Here is a 20262-nt window from a genome sequence, read left to right as displayed (position 1 = left end):
TGTAAGAAAGGGCTTCAGTTTCAGTTTTGTGCATGGCCAGCCATTTTCCCAACACCATTTATTAAATAGGGAATCCTTTCCTCGTTGCTTGTTTTTATCAGGTTTGCCAAAGGTCAGATGGTTGTAGATGTGAGGTGTTATTTCTGAGGCCTCTGTTCTGTTCCATTGGTCTATATATCTGTTTTGGTACCAGTACCATGCTGTTTTGGTTTCTGTAGCCTTGCAGTATAGTTTGAAGTCAGGTAGCGTGATGCCTCCAGCTTTGTTCTTTTTGCTTAGGATTGTCTTGGCTATATGGGCTCCATTTCTGTTCCATATGAAATTTAAAGTAGTTTTTTTTCTTATTCTGTGAAGAAAGTCATTGGTAGCTTGATGGGGATGGCATTGAGTCTATAAATTACTTTGGGCAGTATGGCCATTTTCACGATATTGATTCTTCCTATCCATGAGCATGGAATGTTTTTCCATTTGTTTGTGTCCTCTCTTATTTCATAGAGCAATGGTTTGTAGTTCTCCTTAAAGAGGTCCTTAACGTCCCTTGTAAGTTGTATTCCTAGGTATTTCATTCTCTTTACAGCAGTTGTGAATGGGAGTTCACTCATGATTTGACTTTCTGTTTGTCTATTATTGGTGTATAGGAATGCTTGTGATTTTTGCACATTGATTTTGTGTCCTGAGAGTTTGCCGAAGTTATCTATCAGCTTAAGGAGATTTTGGGTTGAGACGATGGGGTTTTCTAAATATACAATTTTGTCATCTGCAAACAGAGACCATTTGACTTCCTTTTTTCCTATTTGAATACCCTTGATTTCTTTCTCTTGCCTGATTGCCCTGGCCAGAACTTCCAACACTATGTTGAATAGGAGTGGTGAGAGAGGGCATCCCTGTCTTGTGCCGGTTTTCAAAGGGAATGTTTCCAGCTTTTGCCCATTCAGTATGATATGGGCTGTGGGTTTGTCATAAATAGCTCTTATTATTTTGAGATACGTTCATCAATACCTAATTTATTGAGAGTTTTTTTTATTATGAACGGGTGTTGAATTTTATCGAAGGCCTTTTCTGCATCTGTTGAGATAATCCTGTGGTTTTTGTCATTGTTTATGTTTATGTGACGGATTGCATTTATAGATTTGCATATGTTGAACCAGACTTGCATCCCAGGGATGAAGCCAACTTGATCGTGGTGGATAAGCTTTTTGACGTGCTGCTGGATTCAGTTTGCCAGTATTTTATTGAGGATTTTTGCATTGATGTTCATCAGGGATATTGGCCTGAAATTTTCTTTTTTTTGTTGTGTCTCTGCCAGGTTTTGGTATCAGGATGATGCTGGCTATATAAAATGAATTAGGGAGGAGTCCCTCTTTTTCCATTGTTTGGAATAGTTTTGGTTACTGTAGCCTTGTAGTATAGTTTGAAGTCAGGTAGCATGATGCCTCCAGCTTTGTTCTTTTTGCTTAGGATTGTCTTGGCTATATGGGATCTATTTCTGTTCCATATGAAATTTAAAGTAGTTTTTTCTTATTTTGTGAAGAAAGTCAATGGAAGGAATGGTACTAGCTCCTCTTTGTACCTCTGGTAGAATTCAGCTGTGAATCTGTCTGGTCCTGGGCTTTCTTTGATTGGTAGGTTGTTCATTACTGCCTCAATTTCAGAACTTGTTATTGGCCTATTCAGGGATTTGACTTCTTCCTGGTTTAGTCTTTGGAGGGTGTATGTGTCCAGGAATTTATCCATTTCTTCTAGATTTTCTAATTTAATTGCATAGAGGTGTTTATAGTATTCTTTGATGGTAGTTTGTATTTCTGTGGGATCAGTGGTGATAATATCCCCTTGATCATTTTTAATTTTGTCTATTTGATTTTTCTCTCTTTTTCCCTCTTTTCTGCTTTATTAGTCTGGCTAGTGATCTATCTATTTTGTTAATCTTTTCAAAAAACCACCTCCTGGATTCATTGATTTTTTGAAGAGTTCTTTGTGTCTCTATACTTCAGTTCTGTTCTGATCTTAGTTATTTCTTTCTTCTGTTAGTTTTTGGATTTGTTTGCTCTTGTTTCTCTAGTTCTTTTAATTGTGATGTTAGATTTTTGATTTTAGATCTTTCCTGCTTTCTCCTGTGGGCATTTAGTGCTATAAATTTCCCTCTAAACAATGCTTGAGCTGTGTCCCAGAGATTCTAGTATGTTGTGTCTTTGCTCTCAAAGTTCTTTGAAATTTATTTATTTCTGCCTTCATTTCGTTATGTACCCAGTAGTCATTCAGGAGCAGGTTGTTCAGTTTCTATGTAGTTGTCAGTTTTGAGTGAGTTTCTTAATCCTGAGTTCTAATTTGATTGCACCATGGTCTGAGAGACTGTTTGCTATGATTTCCATTCTTTTGCATTTGCTGAGGAGTATTTCACTTCCAATTATGTGGTTGATTTTAGAATAAGTGTGATATGGTGCTGACAAGAGTGTATATTCTGTTGATTTGATATAGAGAGTTCTGTAGATGTCTATTACGTCTGCTTGGTCCAGAGCTGATTTCAAGTCCTGAATATCCTTGTTAATTTCCTGTCCTGTAGATCTGTCTAATATTGACAGTGGGGTGTTAAAGTCTCCCACTATTATTGTCTGGGAGTCTAAGTCTCTTTGTAGGTCTCTAAGAGCTTGGTTTATGAATCTGGGTGCTCTTGTATTGGGTGCATATATTAGCTCTTCTTGTTGCATTGATCTCTTTTACCATTATGTAATGCCCTTTTTGTCTTTTTTGATCTTTGTTGGTTTAAAGTCTGTTTTATCAGAGACAAGGATTGCCACCCCTGCTTTTTTATTTTTCTTTCCATTTGCTTGGTAAATATTCCCCCACCCCTTTATTTTGAGCCTATATGTGTCTTTGCACATGAGATGGGTCTCCTGAATACAGCACACCAATGGGTCTTGACTCTTTACCCACTTTGCAAGTCTGTGTCTTTTAATTGGAGCATTTAGCCTGTTTACATTTAAGGTTAATATTTATATGTGTGAATTTGATCCCGTCATTATGATGGTAGCTGGTTATTTTGCCCGTTAGTTGATGCAGTTTCTTCATAGTGTCAACGGTCTTTACAATTTGATATGTTTTTCAGTGGCTGGTACTGGTTTTACCTTTCCATGTTTAATGCTTCCTTCAGGCACTCTTGTAAGGTAAGATCCTGGTGGTGACAAAATCTGTCAGCATTTGCTTGTCTGTAAAGGATCTTACTTCTCCTTTGCTTATGAAGCTTAGTTGAATTTTCAACTTGGAAGTTCAAGTAGAAGAAAATCTTTTCAACCCAGAATTTGTTGAATATTGAATATTGGCACCCACTCTCTTCTAGCTTGTAGGGTTTCTGCAGAGAGATCCACTGTTAGTCTGATGGACTTCCTTTTGTGGGTAACCCAGCCTTTCTCTCTGGCTGCCCTTAACAATTTTTCCTTCATTTAAACCTTGGTGAGTCTGATGATTATGTGTCCTGGGGTTGCTCTTCTCAAGGAGTATCACTGTGGTGTTCTCTGTATTTACTGAATTTGAATGTTGGCTTGTCTTGCTAGGTTGGGGAAGTTCTCCTGGATAATATTCCGAAGAATGTTTTCCAACTTGGTTCCTTTGTTCTCATCACTTTCAGGTACACCAATCAAACATAGGTTTGGTCTTTTTCACATAGTCCCATATTTCTTGGATGCTTTGTTTTTTCCTTTTCATTCTTTTTTCTCTAATCTTGTCTTCACTCTTTATTTCATTGAGTTGATCTTCAATCTCTGATATTCTTTCTTCCACTTGATTGATTTGGTTATTGATACTATGTATGCTTCAGAAAGTTATCGTGCTGTGTTTTTCAGCTCCATCAGGTCATTTATGTTCTTCTCTAAACTGGTTATACCAGTTAGCAATTCCTCTAACCTTTTCTCAAGGTTTTTAGCTTCCTTGCGTTGGGTTAGAACATGCTCCTTTAGCTCATGGAGTTTGTTATTACCCACCTTCTGAGGCCCACTTCTATCAGTTCATTAAACTCTTTCTCTGTCCAGTTTTGTTCCCTTGCTGGTGAGGAGTTGTGATCCTTTGGAGAAGAGGTGTTCTGGTTTTTGGAATTTTCAGCCTTTTGGGGCTGGTTTTTCCTCATCTTCATGGATTTATCTACCTTTCATCTTTGATATTGGTGATTTTCAGATGGGGTTTCTGTGTGGACATCCTTTTCGTTGATGTTGATGCTATTGCTTTCTGATTGTTAGTTCTCCTTCTAACAGTCAGGACCCTCTGCTGCAGGGCTGCTGGAGTTTGCTGGAGGTGCACTCCAGATCCTGTTTACCTGGGTATCACCAGCAGAGGCTGCATAACAGCAAAGATTGCTGCCTGTTTCTTCCTCTGGAAGCTTCATCCCAGAGGTGCACCTGCCAGATGCCAGCCGGAGTTCTCCTGTATGAGTTGTCTGTTGACCGGCCCCTGCTGGGAGGTATCTCCCAGTCAGGAGGCACAGGGTCAGGGACCCACTTGAGGAGGCAGTCTGTCCATTAGCAGAGCTTGAGTGCTGTGCTGGGAGATCCTCTGCTGTCTTCAGAGCCGGCAGGCAGGAAGGTTTAAGTGTGCTGAAGCTGCGCCCATAGGTGCCCCTTTCACCAGGTGCTCTGTCCCAGGGAGATGGGAGTTTTATGTATAAACCCCTGACTGGGGCTGCTGCCTTTATTTCAGAGATGTTCTGCCCAGCAATGAGGAATCTAGAGAGGCAGTCCGGCTACAGTGGCTTTGCTGAGCTGCAGTGGGCAGTGCCTAGTTCGAAGTTCCCAGTGGCTTTGTTTACACTGTGAGGGGAAAACTGCCTACTCAAGCTTCAGTAATGGCAGATGCCCCTCCTCTCATGAAGCTTGAATGTCCCAGGTGGACTTCAGACTGCTGTACTGGCAGCAAGAATTTCCATCCAGTGGATCTCAGCTTGCTGGGCTCTGTGGGGGTAGGATCTGCTGAGCCAGACTACTTGGCTCCCTGACTTCAGCCCCCTTTCCAGGGGAGTGAACAGTTCTGTCTTGGGGGTTCTGGGTGCCACTGGGGTAAGAAGAAAAAAACTCCTGCAGCTAGATCGGTTTCTGTCCAAACGGCTGCCCAGTTTTGTGCTTGAAACCCAGAGCCTTGGTGACGTAGGCACCCGAGGGAATCTCTTGGTCTGCGGGTTGTGAAGACAATTGGAAAAGCATAGTATCTGGGCCAGAGTGCACTATCCCTCATGGCAGGGTCCCTCATGGCTTCTCTTGGTTAGAGAAGGGAGTTCCCTGATCCCTTGCACTTCCCGGGTGAGGCGATGCCCCACCCTGCTTCGGCTTGCCCTCTGTGGGCTGCACCCTCTGTCCAACCAGTCCCAATGAGATGAGCTGGGTACCTCAGTTGGAAATGCAGAAATCACCTGCCTTCTGCATTGATCTCGCTGGGAGCTGCAGACTGGAGCTGTTCCTATTGGGTCATCTTGCCCCCCTCCTTTTTTGTTTTTTAAATTTAACTAACTCATGTTCTAATTGTCTCTTGTGATTTTGTCCGAGTGGTCCTTATATTTTTTTCCACCTCTGAGTAATTATACCACCTCTGAGTACAGATATTTTCATAGTTGTACATAGTTTAACTGTCTAAGAAATAAGAAGTGTTATGGAAATTAACAACTTTAGAAAACAAGACCAACTGGTGACATCTCTGCAATGTTTCCTCAGGATGTCAGGAAAGAGCCCTGGGCTGGGAGTCTATAGACTGGAGTTTGAGCTGCCGCGTCATCATCATCTGGCTTGATTTTACTGGGAAAGCATTTTCATACTTCTGTGCCTCAATTTCTTTATTAATAATGACTTTCAGGAGCCTTACCGTATCTGACACTCTATAAGGATTGGGTTGCTTTACTCCCCCTTTTCTCCTATTCGGGGCAATATTACCAAATATAAATATATCAGTGGCTAAAGTAATAAAATCAGAGGAGGTTGCATATATAGTACATCATGCATGAACTTTGAATTAAAAGAGTCTTCAGTCAGAATCCAAGTCCTGCCACATGCTAGCTACGAGAGTGAGGGTGATGGGAAGTGAACAGATAGTTCTCTAAATTTTGGTTTACTTACTGTCAAACAAGGGTTTGGACTACAAGGTATTCTAAGGTTCTTATCCTAAGGTATGTTTCTAGGATTTTAAAAGTATTTGGAAACTGGCAGGGCTTTGATGCCACTTTTTGTTAGTATTTGTGGGCCACACCTCTGAAGAGTGGCCTAGACCCAGACATGGCTGGATTTCTCCTCTCCTGATTGTCCATTTCTGATTCACACTGTGTAATTCATCCCAATAGCCAAAGCAACCTGAAAATTGAGGCAAGACATCGTCAGCATACTAGAAGATGAGAAGCCCATCTGACCTGTGCTCAGTATGAGGAAATTGGGCCCAGAGAAGTTTGGCTGATTCTGGTCCAGGCCACAATGAGAAGGAAAGTCAGTTTGTAATGTAATTCAGAATTTAAGTTCATTTTCCTCACCACGTTGGATGACATTTTAAGAAAGTTGGGATACAGAAGCTGTACCCAAGGTGGAGTGCCTGGCCAGGTTTTCATGAATTCATTCTTGCATAGGTGGGCAGAGGAGGGAAAGTAGGAGGGGAAGTAGAAGTTCAAGTAGCTTTCTATTGGGAGCTGGGAAGAGGTTGCACCATTGTGTGGCTTGGGCTCATCTGCTGGGTAGCCAGTGTGATCTGTGGGCTGGCTGCAGGGAGCATGGGATCCAGGTTAGCAGCTGGCTCTTTCACTCACTGAGGCTTGGATAGGTTATTAAGCTCCCATTCCATATTCTCATCTGCAAAATGGGGGAAATAAGCCCCATCAGTGGGGCTCAGAATAGGTAAAGAACCTTGCATGGCGCATGGCAATCAGCAAATTGTGGTTGTAGCTTTTGATATTATTACTGATTAATATTACTGATATTATTAGTGATTTTAATTTTAAAACCAGCCTGATCTGCAGTGCAGAGAAGGCACTTGAAAGAGTGCTTCCTTAAGCTCTCAGCAGGAGTGGGGTGTCATTTTGCAAGACCCCATGGTTGAGGCTGGTTGGTGCTCAGGCTGTGCCACCAGGTACATGCCCAGGTACCTCTTTCCACAGTCTTCATGTCTTACTTTCTTAAAACTCTTCCCCAGGTGATATGGTTTGGCTCTGTGTTCCCACTTAAATCTCAACTCTAATTGTAATCCCCACTTGTCGAGGGAGGGACCTGGTGGGAGGTGGTTGGCTCATGGGGGTGGTTTCCTCCATGCTGTTCTTGTGATAGTGAGTGAGTTCTCACAAGATCTGATGGTTTACAAGTGTTTGGCAGTTCCCCCCATTGCTCTTTCTCTCTCCTGCCTCCATGTGAAGAAGGTCCTTGTTTCCCCTTTGCCTTCCGCCATGATTGTAAATTTCCTGAGGCCTCCCCAGCCATGCAGAACTGTGAGTCAATTAAACCTTTTTCTTTATAAATTACCCAGTCTCATGTAGCTCTTTAAAGGAGTGTGAAAACTAACTGATACACCAGGTTACCAGTGGTGTGCATGCTAGGGGCTGCCAAACCTCCCTGACTCCTTCATATGCCCCTGTTGGAGAACACAAACTCCTAACAGATATTTCTAATAACTACTTGAGGTGTTATTAGGCAGATTCAAACTCTCTCACTAAAACCCATCTATGAAAGCAACACAAGCCGTCCCTGACCTCCCAGATTTTTCTGGAGCTCCACTCCCAAAGTTTTCCTGCAAAGTCTTGAGACTTGGAAACAACATTGTCAGTGGGAAGCTGGGATGTCTCAGGGCCTGGGTAATCCCTAATAGCTAAAGGATGAAAGCCATGGCTGGGCCACTATTTTTATGGTTACCAACTCCCTTGGAAAGTGAAGGGAAGGATAAGCAGCCTTGGGTCCTGTCAAGGCTGGCAGCAACCTTGAGAGAGCAAACCCAGACAGATGTCCAGAGCTGGACAGAGATGATGGTAAGAAGACAGTGAGTGGGGAGGGGGTAGTGGAGCCGAGGAAAGCCTGGGTGAAGTTACTTGGTTCACCCCAGACTGTGTGGACTGCCCTTCCTTGTTATCCCTCACGTTGCATTTTGGCTTTCTGACACCATTATCCAGGATGCTCCAAGGTAGATAGACCTTACAGTCATATTCAATTCAACAAACATTTATCAAATGCCTACCCCACCCCTGGTGCTTGCTAGGCGCAGGGTTTGGAATTGCAGGGTAGTTCTTCCTTCATGGAGTTCAGACCCTGGAAACCCCTCCCCACTGTGTAACCTTGGGCAGCACACTTAGCCACACTGAGCTTTCCTTTCTTCTTTTGTCCACTGGGGGCAATTGTGTGCACCTCAGGGATGGCTGTAAGGAGTGTATGAGATGAAACACTTAAAATGAGAGGTGCGTAAAAGATGCTCAATATATGTTGCCTTTGCTGCACTTATTCTCCTGTACCATCCTTCTTCAAAGTTCTCTTTAATATGAATTTCTAGCAGAGTTCACCTGGCTAAACAGAGGGATCTTCATGTGTAAATTTCTCCTGAGATTGGGGATAGGTTCTGTGCATATGTGTGTCCAGGTGTAGCTTGCAGCATTGGTTTGGACACCTGAAACACTATGGTTTTTAAGTGAGATGAAATCATATGTAGTGAAGAGAGTTCTTTAAAATTAAACCTCATTACATAAAACCTTTTAGTGTTCAGAGGAAAAAAATGGAGATTTTGGCAATTAAATTTGATATTTCAAACAGGAAACTTGTTTCATTGGACTTACATGGGCAATATCATTTTTTATGTAAGTAGCTCTTGCTAAAGTATTATTTTGGAGGCACTTGAATTATGGTAAACTCTATTTGACTAACCTAAGATCTATTGTGGAAACCCGGATTTAAATATATGATAAAATTTGGAAATATTTTTATCGCATCTACAGATTATTTGAATTTGGAAATGTATTTATCTCATATATAGATTATTTGTGTTTTACATCACAATAAGTGTATGTGCATCGTTTTTCTTTAACAGGTCTTTTACTACTTTTTTCCTACATTCTGATTCTTTACTATGTTAATTTTAAGCAGGCATAGACTAGGAGAATTAAGTTCAAGAATTTTCTTTTTTTAATGTTTAATTCTCAGATGGTGAGTCTTGGCTGGTTCATATATGTGACGTTTAGTCTTTTGGATACAAATAGATGTGTTGTACCTTTGAGTCGCGTTGGTGATTGAAATAAGTTTTTTCTTTTTTAAACAATATTAATTACCCCATGGTCAAGATTACTGCAATTTACTCCACACCTTTTCTTCGATTTTTTTCTAATGCTGCTAGTTATTCCCTTTATTGAAAAGAGCTGTCTTTCTTAAAAAATAATCATCTTTGATAAGACACATTTTAGTAACCATTATATATCATGGTAGCCATTTTTAAGCAAACAGTTGATTTTAGATGGGGCTCTTGGTCAGTGTACTGTTTTTCTGGGCCATTCCAAACAAAGAGAGGAGACTGAGAGAGGAAGAACTATTCTGAAGGCCTGGAAGGGCACCTACACTTGACATTTCTGAGAATCACTATGATAACCGTGAGTAATTCTGGTGAATTTTATGACAGGAAGACAGTTTTGAGAACTGACTCAGCCTCTTTTTCTTTCATTTTGTTCTAAAAACACCTGAAACTCTTTATAGAGGACTGTGTGAATCACTATGCCTGATGTCCACGTAGAGTCCTGTCCAGCATCCTTCACTTCGGAACTATTATAATCAAGTTCCTCGAAAGAAGCATGACTTGCAAGTCGAATTCCAAAAAGCTTCTGGGGTATTCAGGAAGGAGGAGGGCCGATTTTTCAGCAGATTTGCTCCACATTCCAAATTTGCCTCCAGATGCAGACTAGATGGCCAAAAGGTCAAACAACAGACATTTCAGGCTGGTTTGCCTTGACTGTTTTGGGATATTTGTTCATAAAAGATGTTTTCAAGGGAATAGTAGATCAAAACATGGGATATGTCAATATCAAAGTTTTCTATTATTTGTATTGCAAGTTTGAATGAATAAACCTGCTGCTTTAGTTTTTGGAGATGGCACAGGCCACTTACAGTTGTACATGGTGGTAATGTTGACCTGAGAAGGTGGAATTGGTTTTATGGACCTGCTCACCCCCATGCCTGCTCTCCAGGGCAGAGCAGTGTGCTGGTGATGTCTCTTTGCATGCCAATTACCACAGGATTCTGACTTGTCTGCCAGGGTGCACCCTCTGCTGGAACAAAAGAATAATCATTGCCTCCAAGAACAGACTTAGAATGTGACTCCTTTCAAAGCAATCATCTCTTCTTCCTTGTCAGCATTTTTTTTTTTTTTTTTTTTTTTTTGAGATGGAGTTTTTTTCTTGTCACCTAGGCTGGAGTGCAAAGGCATGGTCTCAGCTCTGTGCAACCTCCACCTCCTGGGTTCAAGAAATTCTCCTGCCTCAGCTTCCCAAGTAGCTAGGATTACAGGCGCCTGCCACCACGCCTGGCTAATTTTTTTTTTTTTTTTGTATTTTTAGTAGGGACAGGGTTTTACCATGTTGGCCAGGCTGGTCTTGAACTCCTGACCTCAGGTGATCTGCCCGCCTCAGCCTCCCAAAGTGCTGGGGTTACAGGCATAAGCCACTGCACCCAGCCCCCTACCAGCATTTCTGTGTGATAAGCAGGCTCCTAGACTATTGAAGATGGCTTTTCATAGACATGAAATTCTCTAGTCCTTCTAAGCATGGCTCCTTTCTGGAGAGTTTGGGGTTTTGGGAAGCCTTCAGAGTCTCCAAGTTTTTGTGGGTTGGATAAGTCAGTATCTTCCAGGAGGCAGAAAGGTTAAGACACCAAATTAATGTTGCTACACAATTAAACATCAATATGTGTAGCTGAAGCACTTTAAACTGTGGCGTTACAGTTTTTTGAGGGTGAGCCCCTCCACTATAATAAACTGCAATCTTTTTTGGGTTGTTTCCCTGCCCCACTTCCCTAGCCAAATACGAAGGCAGAAACAACATTTCTAACATGCCACACTTCACAGCAAGTAGAAGCAGGACCAGAGAGACTGCAAATGACTTTACTTACCTAGATCATCCTCTATGAATCTATCTCAGTTCTAATCATTGTTTATTTCATTGAGAGCACTCTGTTTTGTTTAGAGATAAGATTCTGGATCCTTGCAAGATAATTTTATTGTTTTAAATAAAGAATGTTTTAGGTGCTCATTTCTCCCTCCCTTCCTTCCTTCCTTCCTTCCTTCCTTCCTTCCTTCCTTCCTTCCTTCCTTCCTTCCTTCCTTCCTTCCTTCCTTCTTTCCTTCCTTCCTTTCTTCCCTCCCTCCACCTCCCAGGTTGAAGCGATTCTCCTGCCTCAGCCTCCCAAGTAGCTGGGACTACAGGCACACACCACCATGCCAGGCCAATTTTTGTAGTTTTAGTAGAGATGGAATTCACCATGTTGGCCAGGCTGGTCTTGAACTCCTAGTCTCAAGTGATCTGCCCTCCTGGGCCTCCCAAAGTGAGCACCTATGCCTGGCCTAGGTGCTCATTGGATTTCTTTACAAAGTTTTTTGTTAAATATTAAGAAAAAAAGACTAAATGATGGATATCTATGTATCTATAAATATGCATCCAGTTGTCTTTAATAATGCTTTGCTAATCTTGCTTCAGATGGATTATGTGTGTGTGTCTTTGTGTGGTGTGTGTTTTACATTACAGATTAGAACTTAGGTCCCCTGGATTCACAACCCCGAATCCCATTTGTTTTTCTTCCTTTCCAAAGTTGTCATTATCCTGAATTTGGTGTTTAGCTATCCCATGCATATTTTTACACTACTGCTATAACATACGTAGCTATAAAATAGCATTATTTTGCATACTTTAAAACTTTATTTAAATGGGACCAACTGTTTATATTATCCTGAGCTTCTTTCCCTTATCAACAGGATGCTTTTGTGATTTAGATGTGATGTTCCATATAGGTCAAATTCTTTCATTTTTATTGCTTTATAATATTTCATCGTATAAAATATCATGATTTATTTATTTCCCTATTGATAGAAATGCATGTTGTTTTTAACTTTTTACTATTATGAATAATGTCAAAATGAACATTGTTATGACTCTTATGTGCTTTATTAGATGTTACCAGGTTACTCTCCAAAGTGATTGTACAAATTTTTACTCTTACTTACTGCGTATGAAAGTTCCAATATTCATATACCCTTACCTCGAAAATTATAAAACTTTTAAATTTTTGTTAATATTATGATATGGAATTATATTTTATCATTTTAATTTAAATTTCTCTGATTACTAGAGAAGATTGAACCTCTTTTCATTTTATTGCCATTTGGATTTCCTTTTCTGAATTGTTTGTTCATATTTCCCTAGTTTTGATTAGAGATATTTATATTTTTCTTATTGATTTATAGAAATTTCTTATAAATTATCAGATGCCAGTTTTTAGAAACCCCTTTTGAGTTATAAAAATACCCACATCAGAGAAAATTAGAAAATATGGAAAAAAAAGTCACCCAAAATTCTACTACCTTTAACCAAAACATCGATTCATTTTGGCTCATTTGCTGCTAGTCTGTTTTTTTTTCCTGTGATACTACTGTCATTGTAACTATAATGCACACATGGTTTATATCCTGCTTTTCTCAATTAATATATCTAAACTTATTGTTTGATGCTTCTGTATGGCTTTTGTAGCCATCATTTTAAACAGAAGTATGCTGTATCATTGAGTGTTTCTGTCATTTCTTTATTGTTAAACATTCAAGTTGCTTTTAAATTTTCAATTTGTAAGTAACATTATGAAGAAATACTTTATGTCTAAAATGTTTTGATATTTTACATTATTTTCTTAGATTAGGTTCACAGAAGTCAGGTTATGGGCCAAAGGGGATATACACTTTTTTAAAAAGTAAAATGCATTGTTAAATATTAAAAGTAAAAATATTGCTTAATCAATGCTGGCAATCTAAGAAAGTAGGGTTCAAGAAGACTCAAGGGAGTCTAGCATAAGTCTAAGTATCTAAGTCACCTTTGGCAGAGGGAAAACAAAAATACTTTGGTTTCTCTAGCCACCTTTCTGACCCAAAGCACCATTCATTATGGGCATTTTCTTTCTTGCATTTGCAACTTTTTGGCTTTGAAAGGAAAAGATAATTTTCCAGAGCTAAAGCATAACACTTACAAGGTTAATTATAAATACAATTTTACTGATTCTTAGACACTTATAAGGGAATGTGGTTCATTAATTTCAGGACATGAAATTGGATATACAAGTAAAGGTAGAAATGCTGCTGTGAGCATTGGCTGACTGTCTTATAGAACATGGGCATCTCAGCACTGCTTGGTCGGGCTTTTATGTTTATATGATTTACTTTTTGGCATTACTGGTATAATAAAAGTTTCAGATTATCCTGTGTGAAAAAACATTTATTTGAAAATATGCAATACATCTAATCCTGAATATACGAGCTATATTCTAAAAGTTCCTTTACAAGTCAGTTAATTAGAACTCAGAAAGCATTTTCCCTTAGAAGTAATACTGTAAGTGGCGGTGTGGTTTCCAGACTGGCACATAAAAACCCATTTAATCTGTCGTATATCTGTAGTATCGCCCTGGTTTCAAATCTAGTTTAGCCGCAGTCCATTTGGGTGATCTTAGGCACTTACATTACTTAAATTCCTAGTCGATAAAATGAGGAGAAGGTATTTGTGAGGATTATTTGAGATAATGTGTATGAAATGCTTTATGAAGTATAAAATGCTGCTTAAAAGTGGCAGACACATTGTTTTCACCCACCAAACAAACAACTGTTAAAGGGCAGAACATGGTGTATCACTGGAGCTTCAAAGTGGAAAGTGTACACCCCAGGAGGTGTGCAGGTGTGCAGTTTACAGACGTATAGTAGAATGCCTATGTATATTATTTCTTTCTTATCCTAATATTAATTTTTGTGAGTTTACATCACAGCAGAATGCCTATATAACTTGTAAATACATGCACACACACACTTACATGATAACTATGCTCATGATAATTTTTAATGTATTGTTTGATTAAGACAGTTTGGAGCCCACTAATTCATTTATGTCTTCACCCAGTCAAGAATATAGAGCCTGGCTATGAAAGGTGATATAAATTAAATAGATAAACCAATTTTATATGATCTTCATTTATAACCTTCTTTCTTTTTTTTTTGATTTTTTTTATTATTATACTTTAAGTTCTAGAGTACATGTGCACAATGTGCAGGTTTGTTACATATGTATACATGCGCCATATTGGTGTGCTGCACCCATTAGCTCGTCATTTACATTAGGTATATCTCCTAATGCTATCCCTCCCCCTACCCCCTCCCCACAATAGGACCCGGTGTGTGATGATCCCTTTCCTGTGTCCAAGTGATTTCATTGTTCAATTCCCACCTATAGCCTTATTTCTATGCAAAGTGTACTTCACATAACTCTAGCTTTGACAATACAAAGTCTTTTTTCATCCTGACTTCGCCCCTGCTAGTGGGATGTTGGCAGTCCTAGCTTAGGAGATTCTGGGTATGCATACTTGTGTGTGTGTGTGTGTGTGTGTGTGTGTGTGTGTGTGTAGTGTGTGTGTGTAGATGCCTTGAGAAGACAGAGGATTGTAGGATATCAATAACTTTATACATTAGTATGGAAAATGATGAGAAGACAATTCTCTCTGACTAGGTCTATCATCATTCATTATTGTTTTTTCTGGAAGTCTGGGGTTGAGAGGGAATCTACATGCTTTTTTCCCAAAGATTTAAGCACTAGTAAGTTGAATACTTCTGACCGATGATTCCTGGAATCCTAAGGACGAGAGTAGGAGGATAAAGAGAATTGTAACAGCTGTTTCTTGGTAGTTACTGACTTTAGACACCTGAATCAGGAAAAGTACACAATTGAAAAAATTATTAAAACAGTGTGTTGAAAACTGTCAAAAGGCCTCATTGTTATTTCATGTAAGTCAGCTTTCTGGGCTGGGACCCAGAATGGCTAAGTGGGTGTTGAGCTGGATAAACAATGATATACAATTAATGCAACAAATGAGATTTGTGCCAATTATTTCCAGAACCAAAGGCCAGTGAAATACTTTAATTTTATCACACACATCTATTTTGGCAGTAACCACTTAGAGTTTTATGTGAAAAGGTAAGCCATGCCTTGAGATCCGAAAGAGAATGGGCGTCTACTGGTGAGGGTTCCATGATATGGAAAACACACTAGAAAAACAGCAGGAAAACACACTAGAAAAACAGCAGGATGGAGGTGAATTATAATAGGTTTGACATAAATGAGCAAGACTAAATAAGTTTTGAAAGCAGTGGGCCATTCAGTTATTTCTTTTATTTTTCATATTTTTCTCGACTCTGCAAAATAATAAGAAACAAAAGAAAAATCTGCTGAATGCCTAGTCATAGTTTATTGGAGCAGGAAAATAAGCCATTCCAAACCATTCTCTGATTTGCTGTGAGTGGCAGAATCATTCACCGTGGTGAATCATAGCAGGGAGAACCATTTGGAGTGATTATTTCCTGATGTTAAATTGCAAATGGCACAAGTGGAATCAACAAAGGTATGAATTATTTTAAAAAATCTTTTAAAAAATCCTGTTATTGAAAAATATGTGTTTGTATGACCAGCTTATGGTTTCATTTCACTAGCTTATAACTTCATTTCACAGTAGCCAAACCTTAAGTATATGTCTCTTTGTTATTACATTTGGCTAACTGAAAGCCTTTCTAGTTAATATTTTAATGTAAGAAATAGTATTATTTTTCTGGAAGCTGCATGATGGTTATAATGGTGGGGATAAATGTGTATATGTAAACATTTTGTCCAACCAACTGGGTCGAAGAAAAAGTGTGTTTCTTGCTTTGCCTACAGTGAGCAAGGAACCTGTTGGCTGATCTACAAACAAAGTAAACTGAGGGATTAGCCCTGCCTGGGTGAAACTTGTTAGTGATATGCAAATGGTTTATCATTAATATAATAATAGGCACTACTTAGTACTAATCCTTTGAGAATTCCTGATGGTATAGGCAATATACCTGATGCTTAAGATGAAATATCATCTGCCTCCAGTATTCCATGAGTTGTTTTTGTTGAAAAGCTTCAGGTTGCCCGGCCCTTTAAGGCAAATCTCTGGTATTCAAACTGGTGAAGTAAAAAGATATTTTATGCTCTAGTGTCCGCTTTGTGTGAATACTTAATTTTAAGAGGGTAGAGTGAAGTGTTTCTATTTAAATTTAGGGGGAACTATGAGGGTGGGGTGGTGGTGACTACATTCCATGAAGTTCCCTTTTTTTTCCTTTTAATAGGAGGCCCTGGGCTCAGCTCAGCTTCAGTTTTTAGTGGCTTTAAAAACTGCTTTTGACAGGAAAGCTGGTTGATTCTTAAGGGGAGGGAACATAGGATTTCAGAAGGGGCATATTCCCTTGCTATCTGTAACCCTGACTGTACACAGAGGACACCCAATGTATACTCTATGAGTGACTGAATACATAGTTAAGACTTGCAGCATTTCCAGCCTGAGAGAGACAATGAGGGGGGAGGTAATTGTGTAGATCTGGGTACATTCTTGGTATTCCTTACACCATGTCCTGAGAGTGGATACCTTTTAGCCCCTGTACTAATTATTGCTGTGTGACAAATTTTCCCAAAATTTACAGCTTTAAACAACATTAAAAATTTTTTTTTTTTTAGATTCTGCGGGTCAGGAATCTGGGAGTTGGCATAACAGGGTGGTTCTAGCTTAGGGTTTCTTCCAGGGTTGCAATCCAGATATTGCTGGGGACAGCAGTCATGTGAAGGCTGGGAAGCATGTGCTTCCACGCTCATTCACAGAAGCCCTCAGTTCCTTGCCACATGGGTATCTCTATAGGGCTGTCATGACATGGCAGCTGGTCTCCTCTCAAGGGAGTGATGTGGGTGGACACACGCTGCTTTATATGACCTTGTCTCTGGGTCACACACTGACACTTCCCTTTATTTTCCTTGTTAGAAGTGAGTCACTGAGTCCAGCTCACACTCATTAGGAGGGGATGGCACAGTGATGGGACCACCAGGGGGTGGGGATCACTGGGGTCATTTTAGAGTCTGGCTACCACAACCCCTTTCAGTAATTTTGTTCAGTTATCCAATGACTCAAGAGATTATGAAGATCTTCTTGAACTATTTCATTACAGAAACTTTGGTTCCCCTTTACTTCACCTTCAACAAAGTCATTTAAGTATCTTTCTCAGCCCAAATCCAGTAGATCAGAGGGTCTTATTCAAAACGTCACCACCACCACCACCACTATCCACTGGCTGTGAGCCCTGAGTCAGCCTGGGGAGGAAATAAAGTCATTCAGTGGAATTACATGAAATTAAGGTGCTGGCTTCAGTTCTGTTCCCACTAAATACATGTCCTTGTTGTAAGAATAAGTAGTTTTGATTGGCCATCGAAGGAAGGTTACATGGGGAAAAGACTATTGTACATGCCATCCTCAATCTGAGACCTGGTCACTCTTTTGAAAGGAGTTTAAAGAACTTGTCCTTTCACTAACCAAAAAGACCTCCGCTTACAATCCACATTTTCTCAACTACAAAAGATGTTTACTGTAGGTAAATCTAGTTAAAATATGAAATAAAACATAAAGTACATAAGGTTTAGACCATTGATGTTCATGACTTAGTCCCCCATTGTATTTTGTTTTAAAAAGCTCAGTTTTCAGAGATCATTTAGATGCCACTGAATTTAAAATGCCAGTCCACCAGGGTGAAGACATAGGCTGTGTGTTGGGGGAAGATAAGTGATCAATTGCTTTTATACAATATGTTCCAACAGGTATTGAAGTATGTTTAAGGAGCCTGGGAAGTAGGGCCATATTAAAGGATGTGTTTTGTATTTTAGTGAGGATCTTGGGAGCTGGAGGTAACCAGAGAAAAATGGTACCTCGAAAACTTGGGAGACACCTTCTGAGAACAGGACACAGACAAGGTCAGGCTGGGCATTCGAGATGTTCAGGCCTTTCTCCTTTGATTCTAAGACTTGATTTTTCCCTTCATGCTTTAGGCCTACAGTGCAATTATTTTACATTGTTAAACCCCTGTTTGGATTAAAGTTTCTTTCTTTTGTAACCAAGTGTAGATGAAGTCTATGTAATAGATACTTATCTGGGGATCTTGCCAGTATTTCTGTTTTCATCTTTATTCTCCATTGGCAGGGGGGTGGGGGGGCGCTGGCTATTTCCTTCTCTGCCTTCCTTGCCAAAATGCCAATATAATAATTATCACATTTTCATTTGTGCTTTCCTTCTCAGACTGTCAAATCCTTGAGGGAAAAGACTAGATTCCATTAGCCATGTATCCCTAGTCCTTAGCAGAGTGCCTTGCCTGTATTAGGCATAAATAATAATGTTGAATGAATGAATGAATGAATGAAGACATGAAGGAAGGAAGGAACAAATAGGCAGGCTACTGCCTGTATTTCATCACCCAAGCTCTGAGTTATATTTCTGGGCCCCTAAAAGAAAATTTTAGACATTTTGGAATGGGTCAGATGCATCTGTTAGAAATATAAATGACATAAAATCATCATACCTCTTCTGGTAAACTTATTTAGAAGTTAAAGATCTGGCCACCTGCATTAGCAGCTCAGGAGAAGTTTAGATTGGCATTTAGATTAGCTGGCTCTGTTATTCAGTGACTTTGCATACTTGTTCAAGGGCACTGGAGTCAACCAATGTTTATTTTTGGATTCTCCTTTGCTCTCGGGATCACTGCAGGGAAGACGGATGCCCCACCCCCCTCATTACCTCCTTCACCTTGTTTGTTGTTCCTGGTCCAGGGAAGACTGCCGCCCAGATTCAGCCTGACTAGCTGCTCCTTGGTGCCCTGTTATTTTTAGTATATGAACCACAGCAGCGGCTGGCAACCCTGAGATGGCCCATACAGGCTTAGTTTTCGTGAGGTTGAAACTATGGGTTTAAGAATATTGGGAAGCTCTGGTTTTTAAGTCATTGCATTATCTCATGGTAAATAATATGCTATTTTTAACTTTAATCTGTGATGCGCCAATCTTTAACAGTGCAAACTTACACTAAAAGGCCTCTGCCTGGTTTTGGATAACTCTGCCTATATTTTATGCTGAAAGTAAAGAGACTAGGAAGAGAGGACTTTAAAAAATGAAATCACAGTCCTGTGAGGAAATCTTTTTTTAAAAGTTGAAAACTTAAATAACAGAAAGCTTTTGGGGAAGACTAGGGGCTCTGAAGGCGTAATTGAGGTGATGTCGTTTACGGTAGGTGAACTGCTATAATAAGCAAATCTCAGCATGTGTTCGTTTTCCCCTCATATGATGGTCTGATGTAGGCCTCTGTCAATGGTACAGTGGGAAGTTCTGCCCCACTATTCTCAGGGACCCAGGCTTTGTCACTTTTACCATGAGGCTTCTAACATCATCTCAGGGGGTCAATATCCTGCCAGCAGATGGGGAAACCGCATGGAAGGCCATGAGGTTTCTATGGAGCGGGCCAGGAAGTGGCACACATTCCTTCTATTCAGATGCCACTGGCTGTAGCCCTATGACTGCTTTCCACCTAAATGCAAGAGAGGCTGGGAAATGTGGTGTTAGGACTGAATTGTGACCCCCCCCAACCAGGTAACCCTGGCCAAATGCGTGTATTGAAGTTGTAACCTCCAGTACTCTCAGAATAGGACTATATTTGGAGATAGGCATTTAAAGAGGGAATTAAGCTAAAATGGGGCCGTTAGCGTGGACCTTAATCCAATCTGACTGATGTCCTTATAAGGAAAGATGATTAGGACACGTAGAGAGAGACACCAGAGGTGTGTGTACACACAGAGAATAGACCACGTGAGGACGTAGAGAGAAAGTGACCATCTGCAAGCCAACAAGAGGCCCCGGGAGACACCAAACCTGCCAACACCTTCATCCTGGACTTCTAGCATCTGGAACTGTGAGGAAATAAATTTCTGTTCTTAAGCCATCTCATGTGAAGTATTTTGTAATGGAAATTCTGGCAAGCTAATACATATAGTCTAGCTATGAGCCCAGGAAAAGGTAGAAACTGACTTAGTGATTAGCTAGCAGTCCCTCCATAATATAAAGAGTGCCACTTACTCATTACTTGCTAATTCATTCAAATACTCTTATAGGTACTTGGGACATAATGAGCAAAATAGACAAAAATTTCTGCCGTGCAGTAGCTTCAGTTTTAGCAGATATTA

General features: G+C 40.0%; 1 protein-coding gene across 7 annotated transcripts in view; it reads left to right on the top strand.

Moving 5' to 3' along the window:
* LOC105466009 (MDS1 and EVI1 complex locus) overlaps window positions 1–20262 on the top strand; it is a 591474-nt gene that overhangs the window by 94239 nt on the left and 476973 nt on the right. The gene's annotated exons all lie outside the window — the stretch shown is intronic.

Source organism: Macaca nemestrina, chromosome 2 (genome assembly GCF_043159975.1).
Source record: "Macaca nemestrina isolate mMacNem1 chromosome 2, mMacNem.hap1, whole genome shotgun sequence".
Lineage (NCBI taxonomy): Eukaryota > Metazoa > Chordata > Mammalia > Primates > Cercopithecidae > Macaca > Macaca nemestrina.
This window is presented reverse-complemented; position numbering and strand designations above follow the sequence as displayed.